Source organism: Lactuca virosa, chromosome 8 (assembly GCF_052849685.1).
Source record: "Lactuca virosa cultivar CGN04683 chromosome 8, Lactuca_virosa_CGN04683_v6, whole genome shotgun sequence".
NCBI lineage: Eukaryota > Viridiplantae > Streptophyta > Magnoliopsida > Asterales > Asteraceae > Lactuca > Lactuca virosa.
The window spans coordinates 108,941,161-108,966,115 of record NC_136433.1 but is presented as its reverse complement, the minus strand read 5'-3'; the positions used below and the strand labels follow the sequence as shown (position 1 = coordinate 108,966,115).

At 45.6% G+C, this 24,955-nt stretch overlaps 1 pseudogene; it reads left to right on the top strand.

Annotated features, from left to right (window-relative positions):
* The first annotated feature begins 8,172 nt into the window (after window positions 1–8,172).
* LOC145132359 (cytochrome c biogenesis CcmF C-terminal-like mitochondrial protein pseudogene) lies at window positions 8,173–8,984 on the top strand (annotated as a pseudogene).
* Window positions 8,985–24,955: the final 15,971 nt, after the last annotated feature.

Here is a 24,955-nt window from a genome sequence, read left to right as displayed (position 1 = left end):
AGTTCTCAGAGGAGAGGAAGAAGGAGCTGTTGAGTCAGATGTGACATTAGACTGAAAATAGGTTCTACTCGAAGCAGGAAAGAGGGCTTTCGGAGACCTTCTTCAGCTCGGAGACCCAGTATGTAAACTCAGCACTGAAACCCTGCTAATCGACTAATGCTTGGAGTTGGCGTCAGAAGATGAAGGTTCAGACTCCTTACTTCAACTATCAGTAGTCATCTCTATGACACTTCTATACCGACATGACTGGGCAGGTAGGCTCCCCCGGATGAAAGCTATGGCAGGTACCTGTGGACCAACCTCTTTCTGCTACCCGATTGACAAAGCTTTCAGCCCTATCAAAGCCAGATCCCTCTCCTTTCACTCGACTTACTTCGTACCTCTCGCACTGTAGGAATTAAGGCGACTGACTTACGTACCTTATCCCTTCTCAAACATATCATGTCTCTTGCAAAGCTATATCTTCTTTCTTTTATGCTATCCTTTTTCCATGAAGTATGTTAAACCATTCTTCAGGTTGATGAGCCGGAACCTGAAATAGTTTCCAATGAACCACTACCCACACCAGAAAGATTGCCTGGGGCTGATGCTTACAGCGATGTGGCCTACTTGTATACTAGTTTTCTATGGGGCTACCCAGAATCTATATGGGCTTAGGCCTGCCCAAATGATGTTCAGCGGTCTCTACCCAAGTAGCTGTGGCCCATGATACAAAAGACCCGCAACTAGTTAATCACTCTGTGCCTTACCTTCTAACTAACCTCTTCGATTTCGCTTATCCTAACAGTAATTGATTAGGCGTAGTTGTTGAAGCTGGTGGTTGTTCACACAGGCAGGCAGTGTTATGTGATTATGAGGGTGTATTTGCTTCACAAGGTAGTTAGTTTGCTCATGAAACAGGCATGATAGTCTTCACTCACAGCAACTTGAGTGCGGAGAAGGGGTGGTCTTACGGAAGGTCGAAGAAGGACCACTGCTTTGTTCCAGGGGTGAAGTAGCTGGTTCGAGTTGGACGTTCGTGACTAGTGCCTATGCAACCTTCACTTGGTCAACGGATTGGTTGGATCTGCTGCTTCAACTCGGTCAAATGCAACTGCTATATGTTGCTGGGGCTAAAAGTGAACTATGCCAATCACATTGATTAGGACCCATCGCATCATTAACCGGTACCAATCAATCATCCACCCTATCTCATCTTTTCTAAGCCAATTTTCTTAGGGCTCACCTGACCACCCAACCAAAGCACTGAAGGCTCTAGTCCGGGGGTTTCTTCTTCTTCGATTCAAGCAAGTCGACCATAAGGTGAATCGATGACCTGACTGAAGCCATTCCTAGCCACCATTACTTTCGAAAGAGTCTGTCTTTACTTTACCAGCTTCTCTAAGATATCAATCACTAAACTAAACAAAGTAGCAAAAATCATAATAGAAGAAAAGTTCACAGAAGGTTGAGAAGTAGTACGCCCGGTTCACCAGGTTCTACCACTGTAGGGCCAAATCATAGTCAAAAGAAGAGTTTGATCCTGGCTCAGAAGGAACGCTAGCTATATGCTTAACACATGCAAGTCGAACGTTGTTTTCGGGGAGCTGGGCAGAAGGAAAAGAGGCTCCTAGCTAAAGGTAGCTTGTCTCGCCCAGGAGGTGAGAAGAGTTGAGAAAAAAGTGGCGAACAGGTGCGTAACGCGTGGGAATCTGCCGAACAGTTCGGGCCAAATCCTGAAGAAAGCTAAAAAGCGCTGTTTGATGAGCCTGCGTAGTATTAGGTAGTTGGTCAGGTAAAGGCTGACCAAGCCAATGATGCTTAGCTGGTCTTTTCGAACGAAGATCTTCGAGAACTCATATTGGACCGGGAATCAAAAAGGGACAAAAGTAAAGTATAAGCGCATATGGCACGAAAAGGAAATCCAATTTCGGTAAGACTTGGTCTGAATCGTAGTTCAGATTCAAGTCGGTTAAGCGGGGGCGGCCGCGGAAGAATTAAATTATTGTTCCAGTTAAGCGCCAGACGGGCGTGCATTCCATTTTTTGTTCCCATAAGTCTTCTTATTTTTTTTTATCTTCTTTGCCTCCAAATGGGGGCGCACTCATTCTTTTTTGATTTTGTCTCTAGGGTGGCCGGCTTCCTCGGAGTGAAGGCCGTTTTAGTACTGTTTTTAAAAATGGGCTGCCCCGCAGCTCTGGCCTTCGTGATTGGCTGTGCTTGCCGAGCACTCGTCACTCCGGAGGCAAACGCCTCCCTCGGGCATTGGGTGCTTCCCGGGCCTTCTCACCAGCCTCACGTGGCAGAAGAGGTTCCCCACCAAGAGGGCCTGCGGGACCATCCTGTAGCAACCCGAAGCGCTCCGCCAGTGGATCTGGAGGTTAAGCAGCCGCTTATGGGCGACCAACAGCGGCACGAAGAGCTGGCAAATCGACTCAATCACCACTTCCTTGGCAAAAGTGAACAAATAGGTAGCCTAGCCTATGACGATTTGTTGGATAAACAGATCCTCATAGAGGAAAAGCTCGAAATAGCGCTACTTAACGAGGGTTTTAGTAGAGACCGGATTTTAGCGAATCGCTATGAAATTAGAGAACTTATATTTTATAAAGAGGGAGTTCCACTCAAGGAAGAAACGCTGGGGATGCACTTAGCCCAGATCCAAAGCGATCCTTTCTCAAACATCCCATATCGTAAAATCCAGCGATCTATAAGGAATTTGGATCTGTTTTTTTCTAAGTAGAGGAATTCTACGGTTGAAAGGGATGGTGAGTGCCCTGGGATTCACAGACAGATGTGGAGTCGTAACAAGGTAGCCGTATCGAGGGCGCGGCTGGATTGAATCCTTTCATTTAAGGGGGGGGGGAGCTCATGCTTGTTGGGTATTACCTTTCTTGGAGCCTCTTCTCACTCACACATCATATGATTGTGTGGTGGCGGCATTGCGGGCCGACCCGAATCGGCGTGGACCCATTGAAACTAGGCTATTCTCGGATATGTTGTTGTCATTGGGGATAGTACAGTTGCGAGAGAGTACGCACTGATCCTGCGCTGCTTACAAGTAAAGGTTTTCGAAAGGAAATCCCTACTTTCAGCACGCGGGGATCTTAATAGGGTTGACAGGGGAAGGGTTATGGCTAAGGTTTCAGAATCCTCGCCATCTTTATTTATGCCTTACGCGCAGCATAAGTAGAGGTCACAAGATGATCTAAAGTCCAGATAAACCAAACCAGGAAACGCAGGCAATGGGGGAAATAACGACCTCTGGGGGCACGGAGTCGAGTGAGGCCAGATCTAAGAAAGCCGGAAAGCGCAGCAACCAGAGAACCATAAGTTGGAGTGCTGCAGCTCACGGAAAGAGACGTGGGAAGGGGCTTTCGGCCCGCGGACCCAGGCACCGATGCGTATGCGGAATCCGGCTAGGGTGGAGACGACGAAAAGAGGGAAGGCTTAAATAAATAATCTGGTCTGGTATAGTAAGCCATTCTGACTTCCTTAAATAAAGAATAGTCAACATCGCGGAAGTAATGAACAGCGTGAAACCGCTCCCAGCACGAAGAGTGAGATCTTGCCTATGCAGTAGGATTCAAAGGAAAGTTATCTGAACAGTGAGACCCGGGAATACTACTACTTCTGTATTAAAAAAAAAGAAAATAGGCGTTTGAAGCATATTTTCAAGCAGGGATTGATAGGTAGAGGGCTCAAAGCGGGACAGAAGGGCTTACAGGGCCCTGGGCTAAAAAAAGTCAACAAATTCTTTAAGCCAATCCCTTGCTGCTAACTAATGGCAGCCCCTTTATTGCTCCTTCCTAGGAACTCAGTAACGCGGCCAGTAAGTCAGCAGGTATTGAGGCAGGCAGATCTTTTTTTAAGTCGGTAAGGCAAGGAAGGCAGGTTTCAGAGCTCGGCGGACGAAGACTTCCAACGCATATAGGTGACTAACCGCCTGTTCTCTCGGAAAGTAGAATCGTAGATTGAGCCTGCTCCAGCCCCAGCTTCTATTCAACTGCGTCTTTGATGGCGCGGTTGTGTTGCTGCTGCGTAGTAGAAGGGTTGGGTTCTCTGGGGTTCAACAATGCGTCAGGCTACTCGAAGGACTCCACGAAGAAAAAGTTGCGTAAATGATTAGCCCGATGAAATTGCTCTGTGAAAAAGGGGCCAGGGTTCCATGGGGTTCAACAATGCTATAGAAAGAAGGGAGAAGAGCAGGGTAAAGGTTCAGGGCGGTTACGATATTTGTGGCGGGAATGCGTGAGGGTCTGCAAGACAACGGGCACAAGGAGGCGACTGCCAATACTTCCGACTCTTATTCATAGAGATGACGAGTCTTATTTTCCTACTACTATAGGGAGGATATTTGGTTGCGCGAGACGATTCATTGCGCGAAGGGATTCTATCCTTCTTTTTTTCCGCGAAGACTTCGTTCCGGAGGACGGGCTATATTCCCTTTAATATTAGTCTAGCCCAGTCTAGGCCAACCATATGGCGATGCGGTAGACCTCCCAGAGATAGATACTTGATCTTAGAGGATTCACACGTTCAATGGTAGAAACTTAAGGAACCGGCTAAGAGTGACTAAACGGAAAAACCCTATTCATTCCATAGCCTCATCCGGTCGAGGCATTAAACAATCCATCCCAATCCTCTTTCCTTTGGTCTACTCTAATGATGTGCCCGTTCGTTGGTGGAATATCTCTTTATACCGACGATTTATATGGGAATTGCCAACGATAAGGAGATTTACCCTATGATGAGCTCAAAAGTGAATGAAGACAAGGGCGAGCACTGGTGCTACTGGCATGGGCCTCTACCCCTGTGTAGTCTCTGCCCGCCAATAAACCATTTGAATACCAGGAAAGATCAGATGCGGAATCGCAATTGGTTAAGGATCACTGAATTACCGCTCCGTGGGCTATTACTATTGGGATAACTGAATACTTGTATGCCTCTATCAATGTAGTAACCATCTTTCTATAATCTGAATGTGAAAGCGGAGTAGCTCGCCGAATCCAAAGTGTCTATCTCCGCCGCCAGACTGAACTATCTGATGGGAAGCCTAACGACTGGTTACGGTAGCGTAGCTAGGGCTATGAAAAGCAAGGCAGTCCCTAGACTGTGAGAAAGCCCTAACACCTAACCTTTTCCTTGAAGACCCTGTATTTTCGGCCACAAAATTACAACCTCTCTCCCGCCTTTAAGGACTCACGGCAGGAGAGCGATGAGTCCGTTCCCTCACTCCCACTAAAAGAAAACTCAATGCAAAACCGCTCGGGACCCATCCTCCAATGGGGCCCTTCTCTCAATTGTCGATCCTAACAGGGAGCTACATTTCTTTTTTTTATTTAGCGTAAGTAGAATTAACATAAGTAGTAGCGCGTTACCACCCTGAAAATAAAACCCTAGGGGGGAATCCTTTATTCTCAATCAAGATGCCTCAACTGGGGAAATTCACTTCGAAATTGATGTCGGAGGGTTTTTCCTCTTCTCTTAAGAATTTATCTGATAGGAACAGGCTAAACAAAAAGAAAAGGGGCTGTTTTTCGTCGGAATAGGGGCCTGTTGACACAATCCCATTTCTTTCTCCCTATTTTTCCCATGTATTTCTTGGAAAAACCAAGGCAATTGAATTGAATTAGCAAGTCTCCAGACTGATTTACTGGAGCAGGAGAAGTCACATCACTGAATCAAGATGCCACTAACTTTATTCCTTACGCTTTTTCCGATGTTCGGGTCGGCTTTCTTTGTCGGACGTTTTATAGGAACGGACAGCTGCCCCATAATTTCCACCGTCATCGCTTTATTATTACTTTTGGTCACTTTAATACTGGTTTATATAATTTGAGTTTCCAAAGGCAAGAAGAGTTCTTTTCTTTTCTTCGTCATTCTCATTCTAATTTACGTATTCTGTACTTTTGCTAGATATTTGTGTTTTTCTCTGCTGGCAGGAATGACAAGCGCTTGCATTTGGCAAGTATCTTCCGAAAGTGGAAATGAAAGTAGTCTTCCGGCTTTGGAGTCTTCCTCGAGCAGTGAATCATTGGCTACGTTTAGAGCCGAAATAGCGGCCGATAACGAAGCTGAGATTTATGCTCGCATACGGAGTCTCCAGAGCCGTGATTACTACAACCTTCCTCCCCAGAATAATCCCGGGGAGTATGAGGGGCTTGTTCACAATAACTTCGAGCAAGCTATTGATGTGCCCCATTATAGGGCCATACTTGATAGAGAATATTTTGAACTCACAGTATTAGAAAGAAAGGGTCTATTGCAAGATAGGCTCTTCGATCTTATGTTTGGTGAGCAAAAGATTTATCGTATCATGGAACTTTCGCCATATACGAATATAAGGGCGGAGGCGTACGACTTCCTTGAGGGTAAGGTGGAGCCGGTGAGCTCTTTGCAACATTCCTTCCAACGGGATATCATGGACGGGAGTCTGAATTTCTTTATTCAGGATATAAACCAAAGCGGTAGAAATTCACAAATATACCGTGAATTCTACTCCCACTTTACCGATGAGGGATTCCGCCTCAAGTTCGGATTACCCCTACCTTAAAGGTCACACTTTCTTTTTGGATCAGACCGCTCTTGGTCTTCGAACTAGTCATTAATGGTCGGCTTCATTGGTACCCTTTCGGTATGCGTTGCGAACACTTTCATTTTTAGCGTCTCATCTTCTCTATAGAAGCAAAACTCGAACGGATAGAACAGATGGTCCAACTACAAAACTTTTTCTTTTTCATTACTTCCATGGTCGTGCCTCGTGGCACGGCAGCACCCGTACTATTGAAATGGTTCGTCAGTAGAGATGTTCCCACAGGTGCCCCTTCTTCTAATGGTACTATAATTCCTATTCCTATCCCTTCATTCCCTCTTTTGGTCTATCTACATTCCAGGAAATTCATACGCTCCACGGACGGAGCAAAAAGCGGAGTCTTGGTCAGAGCAAGCCGACCTATTCTATTACCAGACATAATTGGGGGAAGCTCATCCGAAACTAGAGCTAGAAAGGCCTTATTTCGTTTCGTTCCTGTTCGTCATTTCCTTCTTATCGAAAAAAAGGGGGATTTCTCATATTTAGAATCTTTCTGCGGTGTGCTCCGTTTACTATTCTTTCGTACTTTCTTCTCTTTACCACGCGATAGGTCAGCGAAGCGTGAGCGGGCGCGGAGAAGGAAAGGCCAAAGACTTCAGCCTAACGGGAATGAGCAAGGACGAAATGACAAGATGAGGCGCCCTGGGCACCCCCATTTAGAAAGAAGGGCCGAAGTTTTTGGGCCTGTAGCTTTACCCGTCCCCACTGAGTCGGGCGGTGCTTGTGTGGGGGGTGCGCCACCAGAAATCGGGCTTGAAGCTCTCACCTTACCAACGAACCGACAGCTGATGGCTGTTGGTCACGACTACTACAAAAAAGCCCCAATGAAGATGAATATTTCACATGGAGGAGTGTGCATCTTTATGTTGGGTGTTCTTCTGTCGTGCGACCCGGCGGCTTATGTGCGACCTGTGGCCCACGCCTCCTATTTGTTCAGGGCGGGCGGCGTGAACTCTGATTCGATCCGGGTATTCAATCCCGCCGCTGAGATGCTCAGTTGACTCCTTAACCTTGATAGGAAGATGGCTTATTCAATAATTCGTGCATAAGGGTAAGGAACTTTGGATGAACTAATGCGAATGGGTGTAAGCCTCGCTGCTCGGAAACACCCAGTGCTGACCACACTGAGAGACACGAAAGCGCAGGTAACGCCAGTTGGCGAAGTGGCGTTAAGCATCCCTAGCGGTACGAAAAGAGAGGTCGTGATGATATCATCTACGTACGTACCGCTCCTCGTGGAGTAGATCCCGCATCCAACCAAGTCTTTGACCAGGGAACGGGATAATTCCCACTACCGCTGGCAAGCCAGCCGGGCCGTGAGCACGGTGGGGACGGGCTTCCCAAAAAGCCAGCCCGGGCCGGGGTCAGTATAGAATGAAGGGGACGGCCCTAATGTTGTGTTGGCAAAGCCAACTTCTTGGGTTTCGGGCGGTGAAAAGCGGACGTGGGGACTCGGGTCGGGGCGCAGCGTAACTAAGGGATTCCATTTAGGGCGAGACAAAATGGGCGGGCACGGGCGGTCTGGTGTCCGAGCCGATTGGTCAGACGACGACTACTTCACTTATTAGATTAGTATTAGCCGCCTGTCCCGGAATGGAATGGGATGGAATAGAAAAAACAGGAAGCGCTATCGGTTCGGTTTTTTTGGGAGGGAGAAGCTTGTGAAGAAGGAAGCTTATCCCCGCCCCGACTGTCAGCTGCTGGCTCTCTCCATCTCTCCTAAACTTCCCCCGGGTTTCGGCCCGAGCTATATGAGGCAGAAACTCGTCCCACGTACGGTTCGGAGGCCGAGCCCCACCCCAGCAGTAAGGGTGCGGCTTAGGTTAACTAACACAAAGAAGATACAGTTCACTCAACGATTGCCTTTGGGTTCCGAACTCCATATGGGGAAGGAGCGTTGTTGTTTGCAAGGTCTCGATTATTTACATGGACCCACTTCTCATTCAATTTGTGGGAATTTTCTGATCTATAAACCGTCCCTAACTAACGATCGGCTCATGTTTGAGGATGATGAATCACTTCGTGTCGACCTGTTGCCAATAAACTTTCCGGCCTCATATGAGAATGGAAAAGTGGAGCATTTTCTGCATCGGTGGATGAAGAATCGCGAACATAAGAATTTCTGGTTGACCATGTTCCCAGAAAAAAGATACTTTCAAGAAACGACGAACACGACTGAAGTGGCTATACATACAAATCCATTTACGGATCTATATGCTCCGATTGGAACTTCCAGTTCCAGAACAGGTGGCTGGTATACTACCATAATGAAATTGCCTTTTATTTTTTTTATTCGTATCGGATTTATGTTGGCTTCGTTGGGAGGATCGCGTAGTTTGTTACGTCAGCTCAAAAAGGATAAGTTGCCTTGGAATCGAGAAAGTTACGTGGAGTTCATAATTGCATAAAAGGAGTCAAAGTAAAGTAGTGGCTGCGGCGCGTTAAGGCACTTCTTCGACGGTTCCCGTACGCCCGGCCTGCCGGCCAGCTCTGAAGAATTCATGGGTCGGCAGGCGGGCGAGACAGAATGGGCGGGCACTACTAACAAAGCCAAGCCCAGTTCCCGCCGATAGGCGCAGGTAGCTTGCTTCCAAGCCTTGCCTTATATGATAGTTGTGGCCATGGCCCGAAGGAGCCTTAAGCACTTGTACAATGCTTCAAGTCAAGGCTCCCCCCCCACTCGTTGCCCAGAGCCTTTACTTTCCATGTTTTTAGTCAAATGCGCGCTAGCGCGCTACAACTAGCACTTTTTTCTCTGAGAGGCTCGCTTCTTCCCGCCCCTTATTGAAAAAAAAAGCGCGTTAGCGCTTTTACTTTTATTTATTATATAATACCTTCTTTCTACTTCTTTCTCAAAGTAAAGCAAGCAACCTTTCGCCTTTATTTTTTTGAGGAGATATAAAAAGAAGCAACCTTACTAAGCAAACGTAGGCTTGGGCTCGAAAGCAAGAAGCAACGGCTTTCGCGCTTGTTGGAGCTATTAAGCATCTTAGACTATTCCATTCCATTTTGCAGCTGGACAGAAAAGTGGAAACTTTCCGCGGGATCCTCTTTCTGCGGGATGCTCTTTTGCGCTACGATGGATTTTTTTACTCTTTAAGTGCGCCACTCCTTCTTTTGTCCTGTATCTGTAGCTGCTTTTCCCGCACTCTCTTTTATCCCGCCGAAGGTCCCCCTTACGTAATAGGGGTTAAGTTAAGGGGGGTGCACACCGTGGTCAAATCTGCATGAAAAACCGCGGGGAATCCTTAGTATTAAGTATTATGCTCCCGCACCCCCTATCTCTTAAAGGCTCTGCGCTCCCGCATTCTGATTGATCCTGTGCAATGTTGTAATCCTGCTGTTCCTTTATCCCCCGCTCCGCAGCTGCTGGAGACTTAGTCAGATTTTTAGCCTTTTGCGGTACTGATTGATGTTATGGGGGATTACTTGGGTTGGCCGGACTGTTTGTTTGCGAAGGCCGGAGGACTAAAAAATGAGGTTTTTGATGTTATTGGACAGAATTGGTGCCGTTTTCCCACGCCTCCTTTTCCATAATATGATTATGAGCTGCAGAACGCTTGAAGCTGGAATTTGAGCATTTAATTTTAAACACAGGCCAAACTACGCTCCTAGGCTCCCTTCTTCGAGGTTGATTCCCCCAGATCAAATGACAAGGAGCCAAAAGCGAAGATGGCAGCGGAGGAATCTGATGGCTAGGCGAATGGGGGGTTGAATACTCCGAGTCAACAGGGTTGGTTGGAAAGCCTCAGAAGAGCCGTGATAAAGAATAGCCTCGGAATAAGGAGCCCGAAGGGAAATAAAAGCGGGATATGGATCAAATCCTCCTCCCCCAAAATGTACCAAACTCAACATAGATGGATTAGCTACTATGGGAGAGAGTGCAGGTGGTGGTATCCTGAGAAAGAGTTCAGGTCAAATTTTTTATTTTTTCCTTCTCTTCATTCTATCACAATGGTACTAACATGATGGCTGAGACTAGAGCTCTCAGAGATGGGTTCAAACTATGTTCTGATAAGGGCATCCAAGTGAATGACATCGAATCTGATTCCAAAGTTATGGTGGACTCCATCCTTGGTCTTATATCCACCCCTTGACATGTGCTTTACTTGATCAGAGAATGCATCAGCTTATTGTCTTCTGGCATGATGGTTTCTCACATCTATAGACAAGGCAACTCAATTGCAGACAGACTGGCTTCTCATGCTTACTCTCACAGGTCTGATTGCATCGTTGAAGCTGCTTCTTCTCTCTTGCAAACAAGCCTACTACAATGACAAGGAAGGCCTTTACTCTTATTCCTGTTCCCGGAATGCTTTCTTTCATCAAAGTCACGTAAGAAATAGAAAACGTACAACTAAAGGCTTGTCAATTCTTGGTGTAATACTCACTCGAAAATGATGGGTGTCAGAATTTCTCACTTTTCAGGCAGTCTCATCCGTGTAAGAATTAGGAATTCCTCTTCCAACTCGTCCCAGAATGGGCGTTATGGCAAAGAACAAGAAGAAAACAAAAGGGGAAATTTGTCCAATAGTCACAAATGGTGCCTCCACAGGTTGACATCCGATCCAACCTAGTAGTAAGCGATCCGCCAAAAGCAACCAAAATATTCCTTGGTGAATCGGGCGAAAACTTGAACTACGTACATACATACTTTTAAAAAAAGGTAAAGCCAACAGACATATAAAAACTGGTGCTATTGCGGCTACACCTCCCGCTTTGTCAGGTATACTACGAAGAATGGCATGGATCGGTAGGAAATACCATTCCGGTACAATATGAGGCGGGGTGGGCATCGGATTAGCAGGTATATAATTGTCGGGATGCCCTAAAACATTAGGAGCATAACAAATAAAAATGGAAGAAAAGATAGCAAAAGCTACCCAACCTACTAGATCCTTTACATAAAAATAAGGGTAAGAAGCAATTTTATCCATCTCTGAATGTACACCCAATGGATTATTTGATCCATATTGATGCAATGCGGCCAGATGAAGAAGACCGGCACCTACTAAAAGAAAGGGGAGTAAATGATGAAGACTAAAAAAACGATTTAAGGTGGCATTGTCCACGGAGAAACCACCCCAAAGCCAAGTCACTATGGTATCTCCTACTACGGGTATGGCGCTAGCTAAGCTTGTAATTACTGTAGCCCCCCAAAAGCTCATCTGACCCCAAGGCGGTACGTATCCTATAAAAGCTGTCACAATCATTAATAGGAAGATTACAACTCCGAGACACCGAACAAATTCCCTAGGACTGCTATAACTCGCATGATATAGACCACGAAAAATATGAAGGTGAACCACAATGAGAAACATACTTGCCCCATTAGCATGCATATAACGGAGCAACCAGCCCCCTTCAACATCTCTCATAATGTGTTCTACGCTGTTGAAAGCTAGATCCACATGAGGTGTGTAATGCATAGCTAAAAAAACGCCAGTCACTATCTGAATGACTAAACAAATACCAGCTAACGGACCGAACCCCCACCAATAACTAAGATTGCTCGGGGTTGGATAATCTATCAAATGCTGATTAAGTGTGGAGAATATAGGTTGTTTAAGAATCGATAATCGTTGGTTCCTTATAGTCATTTCTTTTTCTTTTTTAGAAAGAGAACTCTGGTTCCCTCACCTTTTAGCGTTCTGGGGCCTTTATATAATATAAAAAAAAGATATCAAAATCTTTAAAGTACCCTTAGAGTAGGGCGAAAGAAAGTCAATATGAGCGTTGGTTTTTCCAACGAAACAGTGAAAGATGCTGTTTTATCCTTATCCATGGATGGAGGGAGTGGATGGGGTCGCATCCGGGTATACGCCGAATTGCCTACATATCTTCTTCAAAAGAATCAGACCATTGTAGTTCAGTTAAAAAGACGTTTTCAAAAGCAATCAAAGAGAAGATCGAAGAGAATGAGTCACAAGATGAAATGAAAATGAGTTCTCCTTCCAAACAGACTAGAAGACATAGTTGATTAGATCAAGAAACTTCAAAATTGATTGGCATAACCAACTATTTTGTCCATGTAACATTACATCATAATAGGCATCGCTCATATAGCTTGGGGTGGCTAGCGCTTCCTCCCCTATCACTGCCCGAACAAGGTCAGGCATGTCCCATTCGGGGGGTAATTGCTTATCGGCTATCACCACCCACTCCGCGTATTCATTGCAGATTCTCTCAAATAACCGCTCTAACTCAGGTGGAGCGCTTTGTGCGTCCGACCTAGTTGAAGAAAGAGTAGTAGAGGTACCACCTGAAGATAAAGAAAAACCCTCATCTACCATAAATTCTAGATCACTTGGCGTAGGACTACCATAGAGTCTCATTTGAAAATGATTTCTCATTCAAATTTTTTAATTCTCTCTGCTCTGCTCGACACCGGGATCATACCCGGCGCAAGACTTCCTTTTTTTTATGCAGGTTAAAAAGGCGTGGAACTCCTGCTGGAAGACTCGGCTGGTTTTTCCACCGAAAGTCTAGAAGATAAGGTGTAAAATGTAAATCACTAGGTGTTGGATTCCCCTATAGTGCCAGACTCTTGTTATTCATTACAGAATACTAGCTTCTATCGCTCCTTGCTCGCGGAGCAGCATACCGGAAAAAAAGGAACCTTTATCTCTCTTATCATACGCAATATCTCAATTGAAAGGGAATGTCATTCTCTCATTCAGCATGGTGGAGCTTACACGTTGATGAGCACAATGCAATTCACGTCACAGCCACTTTCTTGAACTATATTACGAGATTTTTCTTTTTTAGAAAGATTGTCTGTCCTAAGTGATCAAAGAAACTTCAGACCGATATGTCAGGCGAGCGTAGAGCAGTTAGCTTGGAGAGTAGAGTCGAGGTAAGGCCAGGAAGGATAACGTATAAGTGAAGCCCACTAGAGAGAAGTTAGCTGGCGGGTTCTTGTTTTCCGATAGGAAGAGGAAGGAAAACGCTTTGCTTCGACCTGACCTTAAAGTGGATGAGAACACGAGGTTAGTAAATCAAGCAAGTTGACGGTCAGAGAGAAAAGAAAAAACACGACTGATAGAAAGAGTAAGAGCGAGAGCTCAATCATAGATAGGGAAGCCCTTTCACAGAATCCGTAGATTCTCTCCCTAAGAGTGGAGCCACTTGACCAGAGAGATAGACGATGTTTGCACGGGTACCCCTTGAATCAATGCATTAATTTGACGTTGGGGCTCAACCTCTTTTTGTTTGGCCCATGAGGATACTTTCACTATACTTGCTCTTCTTGCCTGCTCCTCCGTCTTCCGCTTGTCACGAAAGATTATGCCTTGAAGAATGAACGACTGAAAGATCAAACTCCAGTGCGCTCCTGGAAACTAGAATGCAGCAAGTTCAAGCCTTAGCGCAAGATTCCTAAGGCGCAAGCACTTCCTTCTTTCTCAGGGAGTGGATTCTTCCTCTCCCGAGTTGAGTTAAGATTCTACTAAGATGGTAAAGGATTTTAATGTCACCATCGAAATGGAAACCACTGAAACGTCTGGATATGCCCTCGTTTCGTCTATCTAGCTGACAGCTGTAATTGGATTGATCCCTTTTCATCTTGGAATCCCACCGGAGTGAGTAGACACGGATGCACTACTCTTCCGTCCTCTTCTTCCTATGGATGCTCTTCTAGCCCTTCTTTCTCTATTCAATCCACGGCCTACCTCGAGACACCTGTGTCACAATGGCTGATTTTTTGAGTGAGGGAAGCCAGAGCATTGGTCAAGAGAGAGAAAGAAGAAGAACTATAGATCGAGAAAGTCACATTAGCTACACCAGACCAGACAGACTTTCTTTTTTTTTACTATTTTTTGACTGACCGGATCGGTCACTCCTCAACCAACTAAGACATTTCTGAGCAGTTCCCCTCACCCCCTATCACTTAAAGGCAGAGCTAACCCAACATTCTACTGCTCTCTAAAGGGCCTGCCTAATCTATTAGTCAAGCTTGGAGAACATAGTACTAGGACTTACTAGATGAAAGACCTTGATTGGTGAAGGGCTTAAAAGTTAGGTAGCTGCTATCTATCGGATCTTTTCTAAGAGGTTAGGTAGGTGGTTGAGTCGAAGCGGAGAAGGAGACTAAGTCATCGGTCGTGCCGGGATTTCTTTCCTACTTCCAGCTGAATGAGGACCACACAGCCGTCAACCCTGCTGGAAGTGCTTTCTAGATCCAATCTCCTGGTCTTTCGTTCGCTATTCGAATGTCTGGACCAGTAGAAATGTACGAAAGGTGGTCTTGTCCTTTCCTTTACAACTAGTAGCTAGTAGCTCCGTCGTTGATCCCTCCTCTTCCCGGCCGGTTGTGACTCGTATGTCCAGCCAACGACTATCGATTCCTAACGAATCCATAGATTCTTCTACCATTCGACCAGATCTTCTAGATTGTATTCTCATTTTCTGGCCTCGAGTAACTTTACTAATAAGGGAAAAGCCCTTAACTTAATTGAATTCATATTATATTAGTATAATATAAAGCGCTAGCGCCCAACCGGCTTTCCGCCTCCATTTGGTCGTGCTGCTATGATGTAACGTGCAGTCGTCCCGAGGCATTTTAGGGCCCCCCATTTTCTCTCCCTTAAAGTCCTTTATGGATTTCAAGTCGGGAATAGAGCTGTGACTTATTCGGCGCTATATCACAATTCATTCATTCTCGGGCATAGCTGTTCACGAAACGTGGCATGGGACATCTGTCGGCGGCGGGTGAATTCCGAGCGAGAGGTCAAACCAATCCCATTCATCCTGGTCTGATCCGAACGGATCTTGTTGAATGAATTGATCCATTGTTCTATGCCCTACTTCTTAGTTCATTTTTTCCTACTCGGACCCGCCGTACTTCCTTTGACTACTCCTGAGATATAGTGGAAACATTTTGTTCTGGTGGAGAGTGGGGAGTGAAAACACCAATGCAGCAGAGAACGACCACATGAATCGGAATCCGCTTAACTTCTTAAGACAGACGACCGAGAAAGAAAGGCTCCGCGTTCTCCAAGTGGTTGATCTTAGCTTAGCGTGCTAGCCGCTGCTTCATTTCGTATAGTGATAACGCTTTCTCTTTCTTAGCGCTCCGCCCCCCCTTGTATAGTAAGGGGAACTTTGGTTGCGCGGCTTTCTCTTATACTTATAGGGGTCTATTTTCTCTGACTTGACTCAGCTTGACCTACTTGACTCAGCGGTTAGAGTATCGCTTTCATACGGCGAGAGTCATTGGTTCAAATCCAATAGTAGGTAAAACCGACCGAAAGCCCCGCTTTTGCCAGCATGACAGCAAGCACGGACTGGCAGCAAGGAGTCAACTGAATGACCAAAGCATCGGTTGCTTCCACTTGTGGCCTTCTTCGAGCGCCTTGACACCTTAATATCAACTCACCCCCTCTTCCACAAGTAGGTGGAGACCAGGAGAGCCGGAAACCCCAACGGGAACCCTTCACCGCGCCACACGATTCTTTTGCGAAGTGCTCTCTCAGACGTTTCCACTCCTGCCCCCGCAAGCGAAGAGGTTTCAAGATACCAGTCGACCGAGTGAAATTGAACAGCTCCGAGCAAATCTTCTAGAGAGCGTACCCTTTGTTTATACTCTTTCTCTCTTCTAAAAAGAACTCAAAATCGAAAAAAGAAAAAGTTTCTTAACAGTCAGGAGTCCAGTATAGATGTAGGTAGAGGGCCATCTTCGTTCCCTGAATCCGCTAGTCAGTCGTCATTCAGTGAAGAGTCCTAAAGCATACCAGCAGTGAAGTGAACCTCTTAATTCAAGTGCAGTTCGATGATCTCGTGCTAGAGGCACTGAAAGCCATAAAAAATATCTATTGACTTTCTTGGATGGAGATCCAGTTCTTAGCTTAGTAAGATAATCGACTAGTCGCATAGCATGCTGGCAACATGATCATTGCTTACTATTCTTTTGGCACTAACTCAGGAAGGGAAGACATCCCACACCTCATAGACCTTTATCCAGGGTGGAGAGCACTGTCGGACTTAGCACTTAGGAGCTCTTTCCCTGTGTGAAGATCCTTCAAAGAAAAACAAAAATGATCCTAAGTGTTTTGAAGTGGTGCTCAGATCTCTTAAGGCTTCTTGCTCTCTCAGTCTTCATGATCAGACATGCATTCAAGCCTTGATAATCATTCTGCCCGCCATTCCAAAAAGAGGGAAATGGCTCAGATTCCTCATATTACAGGCCTTAAACTAAATGTGGATGGTTCTGCTATTGACTTAAATAGTGCAGTAGGTGGCTGCATTAGAGAGTCGGTTTAATTGTTTTAGCATTCTCATGCAACTTTGGTCAGGGCAATAGGAGGCTGAGGCTAAAGCCTTACTCCAGGGCTTCTCTTAGCTAATCAGTTTGGCATTACACTTCTTAATTACATAGTTCAGCTTGAAAGCCAATCGATCAAATTCCTCTACCTATAGCTCCAGATAGCATGTAGAAACTTTCTATTAGAAAGGCATTTTAACGTTCTCACTTTTTCCTTCATAGACTGAGAGATCCATTAGAAAGTAGGTATCTCGCTAGTGTCAAAATGAGACTTTCACTCTTTCCTTCTATGAGGACCCTTCAATGGCAAAAGTTTCTATCTCATAGAGTATAGGGGCAAGCTGAAATCGTATTGATGCTTTTAAGGCTTTCAGCACTAAATCAATCCTCATTCTCTCGTCTATGAAAAGGGACCTAAAGGGTGGGCTTCTCGGGTCACTTAGTCTTTTTTTTCAGTACCTCTCTTAAGCTTTACTGGATTTAAGAGTAAGAGATAGGCTCTTTCCGCGTTTCCGATGGTAGTTGATAGAGGAAAGGGCGATACGCTTTTCTTATCTTAAAGGAAAGGTTTGAGGGTTAGATTCCAGACCCCTACTGACGAAGAGGCCAAGAAAGAATGAATTGACTAGGACAGAGGGAGAGGCGGTTTATTTCGACAGCTAGAGCTAGGAGAAAGAGGTCATGGTGGAGATAGGCTTCGAAGCCAAGGAAAGCTTCGATCTAGGAAGAGGATAGGCGAATAGAGATGGGCGAGACCCTTGACCTATAAGTGAAACCGTCCCCGCTAGATGATTACTGATTCTACTATACTATAACCCGTCTTTGCTTCTCTTATTCAATTTCTGACTGATATTCCAATTCTTGATATTCCTCTAACTCTAAACCTGCCTATTCTCTGGTACATTAAAAAATTGCCTTCTATTGGGGGGCATCTTCCCTTGTCTTGTCTATGATAATAATAGATTTCAATTCGACCTTTACTGATTGAACTGATCTTATTGAATCGATGGGCGGAAAGGAACCTACCGATTCTGCTCCCTACTAAAAGGGCCCTAAGCCAGCGGATCTTGCCCCCTTGTCCGGGTCGATACCATCCTATCTTCTAAGTGACAAACTTGAGCATGAATTTATAAAGTTGCTGCTCATCTATGTAAAAATGAGACTTTTCTCTCGGCCTCTTTAATGCCTAAAAAATATCTGTCTTATCTCAAGCATGTGAAAAGCCCTATCCCATCTAGCAGCAGGGTGGAGAGCGAGACTGACCATTAATTCGACTATTCTAGAGCCTATTCTAACTCCACTATACAAGAAGGTCCTACTACTTGTGTGAAATCAGTCGCTTGAGAGCTTCGGGCTAGGTTATGGACGAGAGGCTAGGTACGATTTCCGAGCGATTCAAGGAGAGAGCGATGACAGTGACTTTCTCCTAGCTAAGAAAGGTAATCGATCCCTTTTCCCGGATGGAAAAGTTCGACCGATAGGGAGAGAAGGCGTTGGTGAGGCGACCGGAAGGCAGTTTAGTTTACTGTTAGAAAGCGAGAGTAGCTGTCTTTAGGGTGCTAGTTCCCTTTCTAACAAGCTGACTGGAATAGCGGCCCTCGCTTCTAGTCCCACTTGTAGCCTGATCGGGACTTCTTTCTCTCTTGCTTGAATGCCAACCAACTTTTCTGACTCTGGTTAGTAGCTCTATACTTTCACCCGCTTGAAATACCTTATCTTGCTGTAAGTGAATTAAGGTACTTTACTTGTCTCGTTAGAAAAAGGCAGCGAAGTAGAAAGCGAAGCTGGAGCCTTAGCTGCCTTGTCAAAGGAAAGCGAAGGTTGAGCCAAGCTACTTGTTAACTCTGGGTCCCATCCGTCCTGCCAAGAACTCGAACCGCCAACTCCGTTCACTGCCTTCTCTCCAGAACTCCAGTTTGGCTTGATTACTGGAACTCAAAAGCCCTAGCTTCTCTTACCTTCTAGAACTGTAAGGGAATTTCGGTAGTGAGGAACTGTCCCTCATGTTCCCTGCCTAATCTGAAAGACTAGCTCAGGTCAGAACTCATAGCTCAAACTCAACAACCTAGCTTCGCTACAGAACTATGATCTACGACCACCCTCTCTCATCCGAAGCCATCGTAACATAACATATGTATCAACGATTCCAAAAAAGGACAGGAAATTGGATCCATCCCTGGAGGCATAGGCATAGACGAAGAAAGCAGAAGCATAGGGGTAGATGAAAGCAGGAGCAAAAGGGATTGAATGAGGGATGAATCTTCTGAACTTCTTGAGAGCTGGAAGATTGGGATATCCCGACTTCCCATTCTTATACCCGCTTTGAAAGGTAAGATATCAACCTTTGATGGGGGGCTCTCACAGGTCTACTCGCCAGTGTCTTCCTTCCACAAGTTCTACCTACGCTTCCCGGTTATAAGATCTCATACGGAAGAAGAGCCTCTAGGATCATTCATCATCCTCAGCAGCTTGAGCAGGCTCCTCAATGGCTTGGATAGCCCCTGAAGTAATATCCTAACGTGTACTCAAGAACACAAGAAAAGAGCTTTTAAATGGCCTTCTTTTTTTTGATCAAAAAGTAGTGTTTTCCCGTGTTTTTCGGCCATAAACTAGAGAGTTAGGTTAAAGGTAAGCCGGCTAAGAGGACTAGGAGCTTAGCTTGCTGGCGAGAAAGGGTGAGTGTTCAGTACGCTCTTTAGCCTTTAACAAGGGCTAAGCCGCTAGGAATGGCTTGCTGGCCTGTTGGGAGAGTGGAACGAAGTGATTCTCGTTAGAGAAGCACGAGTGGAACGACTTTAGTGTCAGTAGGTGCCTAAATGAAGCGATTAAGCGTCGGGGGCTTTGCTGGCTTGCTGGCTAGCTCGTGCAATCAATAAAAAAGGATTCGCGTTAGTAAGCTAGCTTTGTAAGCTAAGCAAGCCTGGTTCTCCGGGCACTACGGTAGGACGTGGATCGACCATGACGAGAATGGACTTCTCCATAATGTAATAGAAGAGTCACAGTCCAGTTCCACTGGCTTTCTCCCTTCTCGACCAGACGAAGGAGATATGAATTCCATTCAGGCGGGTAAGGGCTTGGCTTGACCCTGTGTTCTCTCCTGGTTAGTCTCGTGGATGAGGTCCGGGACCTTTATTCTACTGTAAGTCCCATAAAGGTACAGAAAGCATCAAAGCAGAGGAATAGCTATCTTTGATAAAGAAGAAGAGCAGCAAAGCAGCTAAGCAGGAATGAACCTTGTCTAATAGTATACCTTCTTCGATCTCCCGAGGAAAGACTCCCAGGTAGCAGTAGGCAAGTAGTTAATCATATCCCATTCTCTAACTATAACTCCGAGTGAGCTTTTCAAGGCTATGACGAGGTGCGAAGCGAAGCAAGGGTCCCAATTCTCCTGCAGTTTCGGAAGTTGGCTTCCTTTACCGAGGTTAGTTAGTTTTCTAGGATTTGCATCCGGGTTAGCTCCTTTTCCTTGAGTCCAATGAGGATAAAGATTGAGTAGTCTTAGCCTCTATCTCCCCAACAGCTTCAACCTATCTTACTATGCTGTTGTTCTTTGAAGGTAAGAATAGATTAGGACAGGTGGAATGGATTCCAGCAGTAGGATGTTAGGCATCAGGGTGTGCTATCTTAGAGAGGGCCTTTCTAACATCCCGAGTTAGCCCTAGTTTCCTGCTGCTAAACTCTTCCCCGCTTCCTTTCCTTTTTCTATCACAGACTGAGACGGTGTTGACGAAGTTGCTTCTAGGATCCTAGCCAAAGGTTTCCCAGGAAGTAGTAGCCCCTGAGGAAGCCGAAGGCATACCAGATAAGGATAAGTACAATTGGTATTGAGTTCATGGAAGACTCATAAGAAAAGGTATTCAGTCTGATAGTGCTTTAACTCATCCCGTCATTTATTAGGATTGAGAAGGCAATCGGACTTAAAGAGAAGACTTAAAGAAGCTAACAGCAGATGTGAGTTGTAGCTAACAGGTAATCCAATATTCAGAATGTGAAATTAAGTCACTCTGGAGGCATGATTATATGATTGAATGATTCAAGCCTGCTAATCCGAGCTAAGAACAGGAAATGTCAGTGAAGAGAGCATTAGAGAGTAGTGATTCATGGTTGATGCATGGGAGAAGATACAAGGGAAGCTAGCCGTCAGAGATTCTTGCTAATCAACAAGTGACACATTCCTTTCCCCTGGTTCTGCTAGCTCACCTCCTAACGTGCCTTATTAACTAACTTACGAGTGACTCGCGCATTATCCTTGAGCTACTTCTTTCCTTGCTTCTTAGTTTGTCTAGGAGCAGGAGTAAGAAGTCATAAGTAGTGGTGAATCCGTCTAGCTGTCAGCTTAAATGGTAGTTGTTTATTCTCACCCGGTAGCTGCTTTTAGTGAATAATATCTCTTGCTTGGAGCTTCCTTCGACCTTTTCGAGAATGATGTATTCCTTTCTAGAATATCCTATTCCCCTCAATAGGAATTCTCTCTCTCTCGCCGATGCTATTGAATCCGCTGCTATTTCATATGAGTCACTATCCAATTCCATAACAGAAAGAGATGGGACTAGAGCTTTTGGCTTTCTATTTGTTGGCATTCAATAAGCTCGTTGCGTTAGAAAGAATAGGTTTGAACTCTTGTTGCATGGTACGGTCAGAGAATAAGCGTATGAAGAAGAGTTTCTAGGCACTTTTCAAAGGATCTCCTTCTCAGGGTGGAAAGAAGTACGCAATAAAGTAAACTGTCCTTTCAAGGGAAGTCGAAAGCACTGACCTTGGTCCAATTCACCCATAGGAGGAAAGAGAGGTTTTTCTATTATAAGGAAAAGTTTATTCTCGGACTTTCAGTAATGCCCTCTCCCCTTTGGTCCTCTTTGGTTGTGTCCAAGTGAAGTGAAACTCGGGAATGAAGCAGATAGGTCTTAGTCGAAGGCATGAAGCGATGGGATGATATGGAAGAAGATTCAGTGATCCCAGCAGGGTCAATCTCATAGGGGAAGTCCGCTAGTGCACTTAGCGGCTTAAAAACGACTTTATAAAGGTGCGGAGCGAAAGCAGAAGCTATGGAATGTGGATCGGGATTAGAGCAAGTTCCGTTCTGGGTGAATCAAGAAAGGAAGTTCCGGGAGTTCTGTTTGCCTAGTTGGAATCGAAGGAGAAGGTGAGGCATTGCCGATCATGCATGGATGAGAGACCCGGCATGAAGGAATGAACAAGATAATCAGGGGCAACTGTCAGCAAATCAAATAAGGCTTTACTTTTTGGAATTAGAGAATAACTTCTTCGCGTGAGCGGCGTACGTACAAGGCTGTTCGGACTCCCCCCCTCTTGTATGAGGTGCGTTGCCATCGTCTCTTTCCCCTTTACCAGGTTACGCGGCATGGATTCGCCGATTGACGAATCGGATCTTGGCTCGCTGTCCCACCGACGAACCAGTCTAGAAGTCGAAAGGGAAGGCAATAGAAAGGGGTCTCCCTCTCTTTGTCTTCTTCTCGCCGCTTTTCTCGTCCATCCTGCCCTGCGCCGCTTACAGATTCAGTTGCAGGTATCTAAGCATCCATTAGTTAAGGGGGTTGGGGCGCGAAGCGCAAACCGCTCTTCGATCTCCCGGTGAGTTGGACGGGAAGAGACATAAGGGGTTATCTATGAAGCATTTTAATTGCCCCTTTCTTTTGGAATAGTTGAGAGTCCTCTTCTTAGGGGATTTTCTTTTTTCTTATCAACATAGAGTTGGAACTTAGCCGATGGACGAGTGGACCAGTGTGAAGCTTTAGTTTCGTTGCCGGCCAGAGCTCCTAGCCGACGACCGGCTACCCCTTTCGAGCTCAGCTGACCCCTTCTTGATTCCATTTTTTCCCTATTTGAGATAGATGAATCAATGGAACTTTGATCCCCGGTTCCTGCTTGGTCTAATGTCTGGGTGCGTATGGCGGTACACTGAGAGCACCTTTCAAGTCGGCTGAAAAAGAAAGAAAAAAGGCTTTCGTCGTCTTTTTCCCGCTTTCACCTTCGATTGCGAAGGGCTTTTTTCCGGTTTTCAATTCCTCTCCAGCGAGGTTTGAACTTCGCGTGGTGGGAAGGCCTTCACGATTCGCATCTTCCCGTCCAGCAAAGAAAGTGAAGGGGCGCGGACAGCGAGTTGGAGGACGCTGCAGAACCGTGTGATTGATCCATCTGCGCTATTCCCTAATTGAAGAAAGTTGTAAAGCCTTCAGAGCCTTAGTCCCTACCATTTTTTTTAAGAAAATGAAAGCTGACTAGCAATCGCTCGTTTTTCTTATTAGCATGGGATTGGATGTTAATAATGAAATAAAAACATATATAGATATTAGAAGAGAAGGCAATCCCCGTGGAATTCCTATCGATTTCCGATGGATAACAATCCATCTTTCTCGCTTTTGCTCTTTCTCCCAATCAGTCGCGAGGGTTCCGGGCATGAGAACGCAAGTGCCGAATCAAACAAAAGGTCCGAACGTCCGAGGACGAAAGAGAAAATGCTCCGCGGGGAAGTCGTTTCCATCTAGGATAGCGTATTCGTGCCGGTTAGACGTCGGCCATGAAATCCATCACTATACCGAGCAAATCATGGGCATTCACATCTCGGTCAAAGGGAACTGTGCGCGATTCTCTCGTGAATCGCCTTCAGCAAGGTATGGCATTCAGGGTCTTAACCCAGGGATAAATCTTTCTTCATAGATACAAGACATTCGTTGCTGATCTAAAAAAGATCTTCTCCCGTGGGCGTTAGCGGACGTTTTTCATTTTTCACTCGGTCCTGACTTCCCAAAGCAAAGGTTTTTTTTAGGTTTACTTTGGAAAGGCGCTAAACAGGCCTATAGGTTCGCCTTTCTATTTATAATAGAAGAAGTCTAATATAATTAGTATAGAAGTCTATATAATTAGCCAAATCGTCTGAAGCATGAACAGAATCGCCTTTGTTCCGAAGGCCTAGCGAGTTAAGCGAGTTCCTTTTTTTCTTTTTTCAAAGGCAGTCCTTTTCTTTCCCCGGACCGATGACTCGCTTGTTCAGTACTGCTAACTCTTATTGGAGGATTCCGTCCCCACGGGACTACCAGTAACTTCGGTTGTTGAATCTCGTGCAAGTTAGGTTGTGGTTGTATTGGCTGCAAGCGGAACGTAGGCGCTTTAGGTGTGTGTTGGCCATGCACTCTCGCGTCGTGTAATGTCGTATGTATGATAGAGGTGGTGTGGTGATTGACCTCAATGCTAATGGTTATCCCCAAGGTTCAACGAATGAATGAAGCTATGCTATGATCGTACCCGGATAGAGATGCTAGTCTTCCTCTGATGTATCCAAGCCGGCCATAATAGAATCGATAGGCGAAGCAACCAATAGCAGTCTGTTCTCGCCTATCGATAGATAGCAGGTTGCTTCCAAGCTCAAACCATTTGAAACGGAATTGCTACTTTTTTCTTGTTATTGATAGAGTGGTATTCTCCGCCCTTGTCAAAGAAAGTAGAGGGAGAGTCTTTCTCCAATGAGAATAAAGAAAGTTTTTGGGCAAGACAAGAAAGGAACTCGCCCTTTGACACCAAGGGATAAGAGCGGATTGCTGGCGATGACTTGGTGAAAGGAATCTATGAGAGAAGGTTCTCGACGAACCGGGTTCCGACCGAATAGAGCGCGGAGCCAACGAGTTCAGTCGAACAACGTAACGAGTCTAAGGGCGCTTGAAAGGGGGCGAAGGAAAATGAAATATGAAATAAAAAGATGCTTTGGGAGTGTGAGATAGGCGGACGGGGAGTACGCAGCCGAACAACCGCAGGGGCTTCCAGCAGTGATAGCTGAACTAACCAGATGGGCCGCCCAAAACCTGGAGCTGACATTGAAATCGGAAATCAACGTCGGACCCCGGCTATCCGAAGAAGGCAGACTGAAGCGGAGGAGCAGAAAATGCAACACAACAAGGAGCGAACCAAAGGCTTGTGCGAAGGAAGAAGCGAATCAATCAGAATGGAGACAGGGAGGAGAGGTAAAAGATAGATTTTCGAGCCTGAACATATAAGCAACCTTCTATCTGGCCTCTGTACCAGTAGTGGAGTGGCTTGCTATTTTCAATCAGAAAAGGAAGATTGAGCAATGCAAAGGAGAAAGAAGTTGTCCCCTCTTATCTGGT